Genomic DNA, 10399 nt, shown 5'->3' with positions numbered 1-10399 from the left:
TGACTTGATGCTTGAGTATTGGGTACCTGAGTGGTTGTGTGCCATTATTACTTGCGTTCCAATGAAAAGTTAAATTAAACAGGTACTTCAGTGTCTATATCCATTAATACAAACATTGACCATTGATTGTGTATGAAATTCGATAAACCGTTTATAATGGACTGTAGAAAGATAAAAATCATTATAGTAGTATTAATACTACATTTTTTTGATAAACAAATAGTTAATAGAACATTTGAAAAAATTAGTACATTTTTCAAAATAATCATAAACGAATTCAGTCTTAGATTTAATATTACTCCTTTTAGATGGCAACTTATATTACATATTCCTATGACTATTTAATTATAATAATGATTATATATCATATTTAAAATTAAAATGTTATTTTTCTAAACTTGGGTCTAGAACACCTATATCCCTGTTGTATCTGTCCGTCTGTTAGTTAGGTATCACTTACCAGTAGGTATATACTCAAAAGTCAGAACTCAGAAGTCACTACATATTTGTAATTGTTGGTATTAATTAAGTTATTTATAAATTGTCCATAGACTAGTTAGTGTACGTCATATAATTACGATTGTTTGTATTAAGATTTTGCGATGGTTCTATTCAAAGTAAATTTATCCTAGCCAGTATTAAAAAATATCAATTTGAGTATTTAATATAGTAGCCAATATTAAAAACATTAGTAGGTACCTAGGTACTAAAATATAAAAGTTGACCAAATTATTTTTAATTTGTACATAGAATTATGGGTTATTGCGTTGTATTAAAATACGTTTTGAAACCGGAAATTTAGGACGCTCGAAGAGTGATATTTCCTAGTATGCCTGTAGGTATAATAGGTATAACTAAATAATAATTATGTATATATTAGTAACCAGTGACGTTTTTACGAAAAGGTGGGGGGGGGGTCATTAGGATTCGGATGATAGTGTCTCTAACTGTGTATAAATGTATACAATCCAGTACCAAAAAACATCAATATTTTTGTATTTTACATAGATTCATACTAATTCAATATAATCAATATATTCATAAAAAAAAAATATTTTCCAAATTATTTTTAAATTGTATTTTATGCAATTATGTTTTTATTGTGTTGTATGAAAATACATTTAGAAATCGAAAATTTAACACGCAGAGTGAGCTTTCCTAACTTGTTTTTTGTTTCTATTGACATAATATGTGATAAGTGATAACAAATACCTGATAATTTAATACAAGGTTTTTCATGACGTTTCATTACATATTTTATTATTAAAAAAATCTTTAAAATTTACTATTTATATACTTTTTTTTTATGTGCGATTAAAATGCGAAAAATATTCTATAATCTCCATAGTTATGTGGATTACATGTAATTCGTATTGTGATAGTGTATAAAAACAAAATTGTGCATGCGAAAACTGTATAACGATTTGAAATAAATAATGTTGTTAGTTAACTTAAAATAGTAGGATTAATTTAATATTACTATTGTGCCAGCCAAATTAATTATACCTATTAAGTAATATTTATTATATACCAAAATCTAATTTCAAATTTGTTAATAGCAGGGACTGGCACCTTACCGAAAAAACTGGTTTTGGAACCGGAACCCTCTGAATATTGGAAACCGAAACCTCACCGAAACCCTTATTTAAATTGATTTTAATACCGGAACCCCACGTGAACCTTTATTTAAATTAATTTAAAAACTAAAACCTTACCGGAACCAATACTTTTACCTTATACATTGTTTTATATAAGTATATTTTATATAAAAATCCAAAACATGTAAAGAATTTTTTATTTCCAAAAGTCGAAAAGAAACCGAAACCTCAATTTTTGTTTTTTTAAGAACCGAAAATAAACCGAAACATACATTTTAGTTTTTCTGGGAACCAAACCGGAACCGGAACCGTAAAAATCATCAAGGTTTCAGTCCCTGGTTAATAGGTTGAAATATCATTAGTTCCAGTGTTCCGTGTTTGCGATTTGGTGAACTAAGAAATAAGAATCTAAGTGACGTGAAATATTACTTTGTTAACCAATTAGTCGTGCCATCTACAAATAACTTTCAAGATAAGAGATTTTAAGCTAACAATTAAAAAAAAAAAACTGGAAACGCAGTTTTTGGGAAATTAGTGAAAATCTTGCGATCAAATCGGTCACAAGTACCTTCATTAATAATATATTATGTTAATATAATAGTGTACGGGATGCGCAGTGATAGTGGTGGACATAAAACATTGGTCTAGGTTGAAAATTCATGTCGGAAATTAATATTTATTGGTAAAGACATTACGTTAAAATGTCATAAATATATAGTTGTTTTCTCGAGACTTGTGCTGACTACCATAATTGCATAATAATAGAGCGTGAGGAAATATAAATTTAGGCACGAATTTTTTTTTTTATAAAAAGTGGTTACTTTATTTTTTTAAAGACTTGTGTGTGCAGTGTGAATAGTAATTCACCTACCAAGTAAATAAAAATAATTTTTCTGAATTCTGGAGAACTTGCCCACTTGCTTTTACTCATTATTATGTACAACATTATATTCTATTGATTTATTTTAAGTAACTATTATTGAAATGTATGATACAGTTATTTTGTGGAACGTAATTCCAATTCTAGTTTAAGATGTTTATTTTCGTAATTATTATTTGATGATGCAATAAGAATTTGTCGGTAGGGTTTAGTTTAGTAGGGTTAAGTTATATCCTTTTGAAGATTTATGATGCATTTATACGTCATGTAGGTACTTACATTATATAGATCTACAGATCACAATGTACTGATCAAAATCGTACTGAGAGGAGCTATTATAATATAAACCAACTTTTTTTTGTCACTGCTTGTCGCGATCCGACGTATCCAACAATTGGATTGCCTACCCAAGTGACTAAGTTGCACGTAAATCGATTTTCACTTGAGGTGTCTGATTTGCTATCGACAATCAAATATGGTTTTCAACCTCACACTTTTTTCATACGAAATACCTTACATAACCAGCATAAAACACTCACTCCTCCGGAGGAATATGACATAAGATGAGTACATATTTTAACAAATATATATATATTTTTTTTTTTAACTAATCTTCGGCACGGGCAGAGCTGGTTGGGACAGCTCACAGCTAACTTTAAACAAATATACACAAATATTATTCTAAATATTTTTGTACAGATAAATTAATATAATAAAATATTTCGACGATAAAGTAGTCATATTTCTTATATAAAATATGTACTATTTTGTGGGTTTTTTTTTATCACTTGTCATAATGAACGCGTGGGTATTCCGACAACTATACGAAAATAAACATTTTAAAATCTCTATTGTTTTCAATATTGTTTTTCACATGATAAAAAAGACAGCGATTACGTATATATAAAAAAAATGATATTATAGTTTATAACAATTCTAAAAAAACAGTAGTAAAAAATTTTAATGTAAAATTATATAATATTTAAATGAATTGCAATTTAAATATTTAAACATTTTTACTTTAATTCTAAATTAAAATCAGTTCCATATAGTGATAACAGTAATTATTATCATGAACTGTAAATACTTTTTGTATATTTTGTATTAATATTGTAATGCAAGTACATTAAAAATATTTTTTTAATAATTGTTGTGATAATTGATTATTGCTGGACTAAGCTCAACCGTTTATAGGCTGTACTTTTTGGTTGGGTTTTGTAACTTAACATTTTATTATATCTATTAAATTATATTTTATTTTGTGGGACATTATTATTATTAAGTATTGACGTTTATTATTTTTTATCAGTTTATAGAAAAATCTTTTCTACTATAATGGATATCAGTAAAAACACGATGTAGATAAAATCTACATTTTAAAGATAAGGAAATAAGGAAATCAGTCCACATCAGTAGAAATTGGGTCATCGAGAATTCAATAATCTATTATAATAATTATATGAGCGATACTGAGCCCAAGAAATATGTCCATTATAATGATTGATGGACGTCTAGTTTCATATCTGGTATTATAAAAATCAAAGTAATGATGGGACTCGGAAAGATAAATAATTCTGTCATGTAATTATTATATTATGCCCTTATATGCCACGAACCGTTAAAAGATATATAATTTAATACATTTCAGAAACAACTGCACATGCTTTATGTTTTATTTATTGACAAAACGTAATGAACCATAACAAACAATCTGAGTAAAAGAAAAATAATATTAATTTATTTTTATTGTTAAGGGGCCTTGTTACTGCTGTCAATTTTAGCTCGAAAGATCTTAAGTTTTGACAAAATTAAAGTTGGTTTACGTTGTCCAGTTTTGTTCTGAACAAAAATACTCGTCAGAAAATTGTATATAAATCGATCGGAACGCCTTGTAAAATTTAAATATTATATTATTGTGAACTGCAATAAATTAAAAACTTGAAAATATGATTTTTTTTTCAAAGCACAATTAAATTTAAAAACGGAAAGTGTCTAGTACGGCCTTCAGACATATTTCTGCTGAATTAAAATATTTTTTTCACAATTAAAACCAGACAACGTTAACTAACTTTAATTTTTACAAAACAATAATCAGTAAGCTGTCGTAAAATTCGTATTGTGAATTTTTTTATGTTATTGAGTAATTGTCATGTGCATGTGAGTACAAGAGTGGTACCCACATTGAATTTTACTCACACTTATAATAATTTACTACTAACACATAGATCACGGGCGGCTAACACGAGTTTAGAAATTGCCTAAATGTTGCCCCTTAAATAATAGCTTTAGCGAGGCCCCTTAATAATAAATTAAATCTATCTTGCTACTCATATGGGCAAACACGATCCAAATTTTGATCTCTGTTAAGTTTTTATCCGTCCGAATTCGCACTATACAATTATTCCAGTCGATTACTGGATTACTCTCTGTATGATAACCTCCCCAACTTGGTTTATATCCAACTCCACACTACACTTTGTCTTTAAAATCGAATCAGTTTACCAATTAGCCACCTGCAAGTATTTCATATTTTTTTTACTCAAAACTACATTCCCATACTAACCCGTGAGTATCGCAAATATCATCCAATACACAACCCATAAGTCCCACCCATCGATTCAATAGAAAATATGGTAGAGATTTATTAACCTAAAATTATATACGGCGTCCATCCTCATATTACTTCACAGTTAAAATGTATATTAATTATCGTATTTTCTTATTGTGTTATTCCGACACAGATCGTAAATATTGTTTTAAATATATAAAAAATAATAATAATAAACAAACAAATATTTAATATATTATATTTAAATAATTCCATGGTTATTAATTATTATAATATTTATAATTAATATCATACCTATAAAGCTAACTAATTCGAGAGTACATAAATTTCGTAATATCTGCCCAGACGAAATAATCCTCTACGATTCACAGTAATGTAGATATATATATTAAGGGCTAAGAATACGAATTGAGTCCCAAAATCCAAAAACATAGGTGGTAATTATTGTTCCAGTAAATAAAATTGACTATAACAGTATGTAATAATAAACTAGGTACTGTAACGGTTGAATCCCTGAGGTCTAGAGGAAAAACCGACTGTAATAGTTGTTGAGTCCCTATAGTCCTTAGTAGAGAGCCTAGATAATATTATCTAGGCTCTCTAGTCCTTAGTGACGATATATATCACACATATATATATTAAAACATTATATTTAAATACTCAAGTATTTTAAGTTGGTGATAAACAAAAATAATACAAATATTAAATCTTGTTCGTTGAAAAGTAAAAAATATGATTTATTATTTACCAATAGTAAGAGTTTTTAAATTCTTATAAACGTCATTAGACAGTGTCCTTAGGTGATTTTGTTACTAAAAATGACCCGGGATGGTGAATATTTTTTCTCATTAAATTTAAATTGTCAATAATTTTAGTATAATTTGCAGCGAGCTGTCTAGGAACACGTTTACTTAGCCTTTCACAAACATTAATCTTTCACTAATATTATAAAAACTTAGTACGATAAATGCCGGGACTTGATTCAGACAACTGATGATCTAAAAATTTTAAACGTTGGGACTCGACTGGGGCTATAAAAATAACGGAACTCGATTCGATTGCACTGGTATATACCACGTGTTCGCGAAAACATGGCACACTGTATAATTAAATTATCCATATTAATATAGTAATTACTCAATACTCAGAAGTCTTTACATATTTTTGGATTCTGTTTGCGGTACATGAAACCTGCAGACTATTGGATCGTCAATCTCCCACAGACAGAATTCTAAAATATGTATAGGGCACTGAGTGATGTAGGCAAATGAGTTTTTGAATGTACACAGTTTTCGGGGACACACGGTATACATATCGACGTTTATCATACGTAAATATTTTATAATATTAATTTTTAATAATATTTAATTAAAAAAAATTGTACATTCATGTACCCACCAGCATCATTTATTACAAAACTAGTTTTCATCTTAATTATTAAGGTAGTATTGTCGGATATTGGTTATTGTATGGTAGTACAATTTATATATTAATTTATGCAGGTATGTATTTATATATTTATGTACCCATGTGAAATCAATGATAGTACATACATAATATTAGTTCTAATTTATTAGGACTAAAAACGCCACTGTTCGTTCCCTTCTCCATGACTGTCTTGGCGTTGCGTTATGTGGCGAAATGTTTTTATTAAATGTGGGAGAGGGAATCCACTATAGTTACGACGCCGCTCCATAGCTGGTGATGTGACGTAAATATCTCGACGTCCATGGAAAACATTTTAACACACTATAAGTACTTCATGCAATTTATTTTAAAAATACATTTTTTTTTTTTTTGATAATTTCATGATACTAATTTAATACTTATCCTAATTTCTTAAGTACTATACTTTAATTCTAATATATATTTATGAAATGTTATATTTTAGATTAATATACTGTTGAAATTATAATACCTAGTAGGTATGTGGGCAATTTATAATAGTCATTAGTGCCTATATATAGTGTTATTAATATACAATTCACGAAATGTCCATTATTAGACATATTATTATATCACCCTATTGGACAGGAGGTGCCAAAAGCCCGAGGTTGAATCATTATAGTTTTTTTTAATATTGTCGGTGCCAAAATGGTGGCAATTTTAAAATCATTACCTGCAGGCCACAACGTACTCGATATTATAGCTATTAATTATTATAATGTTTAACTGCATTATGTTGGCGATGAAATTTAAAAGGTAAGCAACTAGGAAGGCAAACAATTATTTTTTGATGGATATACGTTTATGTGATTTATTATTATTACAACTTAACGATTATGACTCTATTAGTTCGCGTTCTGTAGTTGTAATAATTAATACGCACAACTACATTGTGCCACGTACAATATTATTATCCTTTTATTATTGTTTGTTCTTTATAATGCAATAAAATATAATTGATTGACTATAGGTACCTGCTGTTATCAATTTCCTCTTGGCATCATTATAGTTATTTCCTCAATGGTTGGATCGTAGCAAAAATGTTTAAGGAAAAAAAAAGATTCAAAAACACTGACTCAATATCAGATTGAAAACATATAGGTAACGGCGTTTTAATATTATTTTATTATATATATTTATCATATTATAATATTATATATATTTTTAAAACCAGAGATGGAGTGATACAAAAATATGGGTGCAAATTAACACCATTTGGACACGCATGGGATACGCTGGAAAATGTCCAGGTATTCCAGTGTGCTAATACAGACCTGTACGTATTTATCAAAAAGGCAATACATCTTATATACATTGACTGTTAGTTCAGTAACATAATATTAAGTCGGACGTAGGTAGTCTTATTACTTAATAAACTAAAACATGTAAAAGCATACGAGTATAATAAATAATAATGCAATCGATAAATTTCCAACAGGAAGTTATATTTTAAGTACACGCATACGAAATCCAATCTGTCTTACTTGCTAAAATAAAAATATATAATATTACTTTAATCATAATTCATAGCAATGTCATTCAAGAATTATTATATACTTGAAGCAACCAGTAACAAGTTTTAGTGTGTAAGTAGTACCTAATAAACTAATTACCAGTACTAGTAAAGACTATCGGAATTTGAAATCGGCTATCGGTATGGATTACATATGGTATACCTATAATCGTAGACATATAAACTAATGGACTGCGTCAGGATACCGCCCTGCCCTTGGTCAATACAGACGACTTAACTTAGAGAGAAAACATAACATATTATGAGCATATGAGACAGAAAACACACGTTTTGGCACACTGTAACGGCCAAAACCTCTCTTTTCTCTCTCAGCATACCCGTCTGGTCATTTCACTCTCGAGGCGCTGTCCATTTGTTTATATGCCTATAACACTTCATTGTAAAACCCAGTTTATCGGTAGATATAGTGACTAAAGCCGGAGAAACCGGGATTCATCTATTCCTGGATGTAATATTTTCCTAAGTATTTTGCGTGTAAGCTGTACAAAATGTACATCGATGTAATTTCCTATTTTTTTATTGTTCATACACTAGTGACAGATTGACTAAGTATCAAACCAAAGGAAAATACATTTTGTCGTTTTCATTACTACCTAAGATGAGTGAATATTGCAAAGATTGATTTCACATTGATTTCAACTCATAAAGCGTATTGAATGATATTTATCAAAACAAAATGTTCAGAAATAGTTAGAACTATAAAATAAAGCTTGCAGTATACTTAGTTTTCAGATCTAAGTTTTAAAAATGGCTGATTTCATTATCTAAAACCACCAAAAAGTCAACTAAAGTTCAAAATTTCGTAATATTGAGGAACAATATTGTTACAGATTTTATTATATCGACATTTTTTACATATACTTTACTGTATAAGTATACTATAATATATAATATATATTATTTTATCTTTTATCTTTCTAGATAAATAGAGAATATTAATTTACACAGTTATCTAAGATAAAAATCACCGTTATCTAGATAAATTTATACAGACAATTTAATTTATTAAACCGCTTATATTTATTATAATTTATAGGTAAACTATTAAGTAATTTATTTAGTTGGTAGTATATACTAATAACTATCGATTTTTTTGATAGCATAGGTACTATTAAGTAATTTTATATTGCTACGAGCTTACGGAGAGTGCCATTAACCATTAAAAAAAAAATTTATCCAATAATTTATCTAGATAAATAAATAATTTAGTTATCTTTATATTTATCTAGATAAAATTATATTTATGTCGGCTCAACACTGATAATATATTATTTTGTACATTTCTATTAATTTGAATATTATTTAGGTAATAGCAATCCATTTAATGATGTTATATCGGTCAATAACTCTAAAATAATTATAAATGTAAATTAAATAATATATGTACGATGTACATATTATATCATTATCAACCGATGATCATTACAAAATTACCATATGAATTGTGTTCACATGTATGAAAGATTTTTCGTTATTATCACAATATTTATATTTTATTAAGTATATGAAATAATAGTGGTTTATATTGACACATTTTTAAAAGTATTTTGTGTATAACAGTGTATTATTTCTTTAAATTAGTCACATTATTTTGTAGTATTGGTACTTTTCCGGTCAATGAATCTATTGCTGTTTAGTATTGACGATAGATTTGATTAATTTTAATAAATAATAATATGAGTATTTCATGGATATCTAGGTATATAATTGATGGAATTCCTGAAACGTAACATTCTCTATAGGTAATATAAGTTTCCAATACACTGATTAGAGGGTTAAGTGAACCCTTTCTCTTCTGGTTACCATCTACTCTTTATAGGAGTGTTATCCATTTTAATATATGTAATCAGCCATCAGGCCTATATTTTTACTGCCGCGGGAAGAACTGCAGATAAAAAGCTGAATGAATATTTGAAAATGACATAAATTTTATGATTAAAAAATATATTATATATGTATATAAACGACCGAAAGGATATCTAACTTAAAGCTATTATTATAAATTATAATACATGTTTGGTATTGAAATTAATCAAATTTAAAAATACATTAAACACACAAATTTGTAGTGTAAATAACTGTAAGTATATACGTATCAAATATACATCACTCTGAATCTATCCGCTTTAGACGTTGATTGTATTGATTTTACGATGGATGTGTGTTTTATTATTTTTATTTTTATGGTCTCTTACCACCGTAACGCTTCGATCATTAACTTCAATATCTTTTCTGATAGGAATATTAATCTAGTAACGACTTTGGAAGAAGTCAAACGTAATAATAATTTAAAAACATACATTCATAGTTACGATTTTCTTTTTATAAGCGTTCAAATGTTGATAATATATTACAGTACGCAATGATATTTT

Source organism: Acyrthosiphon pisum, chromosome A1, assembly GCF_005508785.2.
Source record: "Acyrthosiphon pisum isolate AL4f chromosome A1, pea_aphid_22Mar2018_4r6ur, whole genome shotgun sequence".
Taxonomy (NCBI): domain Eukaryota; kingdom Metazoa; phylum Arthropoda; class Insecta; order Hemiptera; family Aphididae; genus Acyrthosiphon; species Acyrthosiphon pisum.
The sequence above is the reverse complement of the archived record's forward strand: the minus strand, read 5'-3'. Positions refer to the sequence as shown.